We start from the raw sequence: 1,864 nt of genomic DNA on the forward strand, positions 1-1,864 counted from the left end.
ACTTAGGTTTCCATTAAACTGGGATAGACATGCATGGATAAGAGATACTAGTGCTACTCGTTTTCCTTAGGGTTCCCCTGTGTCTGTGGGGCGTGTGTGTGTGTGTGTGTGTGTGTGTGTGTGTGTGTGTGTGTGTGTGTGTGTGTGTGTGTGTGTGTGTGTGTCTGTGTCTGTGTCTGTGTCTGTCTGCCTGCCTGCCTGCCTGCCTGCCTGCCTGCCTGCCTGCCTGCCTGTTTATTGTAGGAACTCTCTGTCAATGGAAGTATAGTTGACTTACAATGTTGTGTTCATTTATGACGTACGGCATAGTGATTCACTTATTCACACACACACACACACACACACACACACACACACACGTATACTTTTTCAGGATAGGTTATTACAAGCTATTGAACATAGTTCCCTGTGCTAGACAGTAGGACCTACTTGTGTACCTAGTTTGTATAGGGTGGTTTATATCTGCTAATCCCAAACTCCTGATTTATCCCTCTGCCCTCCCCCGTTCCTCCACCCTACCCTGTCCCCTGTGTTAACCATCGGTTTCTTTTCCATGTCTGCGAGTCCAGTCTGTTTCTGGTTTGTAAATAGGTTCCTTGGAGTCTTTTTAAAATGGAGTTATTTATGTATGGATGGGTGTCTTGACTTACTTTCAGATCCCATCTAGAAGTGATGGCATAGGATATCTGTCTTTCTCTGGGTGACTGACATCACTAAAGCTACGGAACGCTTCACGTATGTGTGTGTGTCGTCCACGTTCAGGGGCCGTGCTGATCTTCTCTGGATGGTTCCCGTGTTAGTCGATGTGCTGTGGCAGCAAGCGCTTGCCTTAGGGTTTTTGTCTCAACCTGAAAGCCGGCCCGGAGACTGAAAGTCTTCTAGTTGCCTCCACTATCTGCCTAGGACCATCTCCACGAACGTTTCCATTTTCTCTCACCCTTTTGTCTTGGCATCATTGAGTACTAAAATGCTCCGTCTCCTGAAGCCCTGCAGACTGAAGCTGGGCAACGGGAGGTAAACGTCAGAGAAATGGCCACAACAGCTCCTGTGGAAACCATCCTAGGGCCTGTTTTTGGAGGAGCCGCTCAGAGAGTTGAGCCGAACACCCCAGGACATCATCAGAGGCATTTCATACTGCTCGAGCCGTTTCGATGACCCCGATGTGTGGAAATCTCCTACCAGACTGACCCCCTACTCCCGGCCCTGAATCTGGTTTCTCATCTGCTCCAATGATTAACCTTTGTGCTGTACTTTGGTTTTCCACACAAGTGCCTCTTAGGCGATACCTGACTGCTTGCTCCCTAGGCCTAGCTTCAGAAGCCCATCGACACCACCGCCTCCTGAGACGAGATACTACAACTGTTTCCTTGAACAGACCTGTTCTCAGAACTAAGAAACTGGGTCCATGAAACGCAGGCCCTCTAGGAAACTATTCCCTCCCTCCTGCCCCCACACCACACGCACGCATGCACGCTCAGACGCACGCACGCACCCACGCACGCATGGACGCACACGCACAGTCAACAGCCCAGCTTTTAATGTGTAAAACTTCCAGGGAAGTTACAGAATAGGGAAATGTTGGGGTCCAGAGTAGGCTGCCCCAAAATGTGCCGATGGACTATGCTGAATGAAAGGGACTTCACAACTGGCCAAGGGGGAGGGTATAGGTCAGTGGTAGAGTGTGTGCTTAGCAAGCAAGCACAAGGTCCTGGGTTTAATCCCAGTACCTCCGGTCAAAAATAAATACATAAAATCGAATTCCTCTCCCCGCCCCCCCCCAAAAGTATACACTGCTGTATGTCAACTCTGTCTCAATAAAACTGGAAGAAAAAAAGGAAAAAAAAAATGATTTAACAAAAGAAGA

The 1,864-nt window shown here is 48.7% G+C and overlaps 1 non-coding gene across 1 annotated transcript; it reads right to left on the bottom strand.

Annotated features, from left to right (window-relative positions):
* Positions 1 to 715: 715 nt before the first annotated feature.
* On the bottom strand, positions 716 to 824 carry LOC141577260 (U6 spliceosomal RNA). Its single transcript, XR_012506155.1, has one exon. It is a non-coding gene; the product is annotated as a U6 spliceosomal RNA (small nuclear RNA).
* Between the last annotated feature and the right edge of the window lie 1,040 nt (positions 825 to 1,864).

This window comes from Camelus bactrianus, chromosome 3 (assembly GCF_048773025.1).
Source record: "Camelus bactrianus isolate YW-2024 breed Bactrian camel chromosome 3, ASM4877302v1, whole genome shotgun sequence".
NCBI classification, from domain to species: Eukaryota; Metazoa; Chordata; class Mammalia; order Artiodactyla; family Camelidae; genus Camelus; species Camelus bactrianus.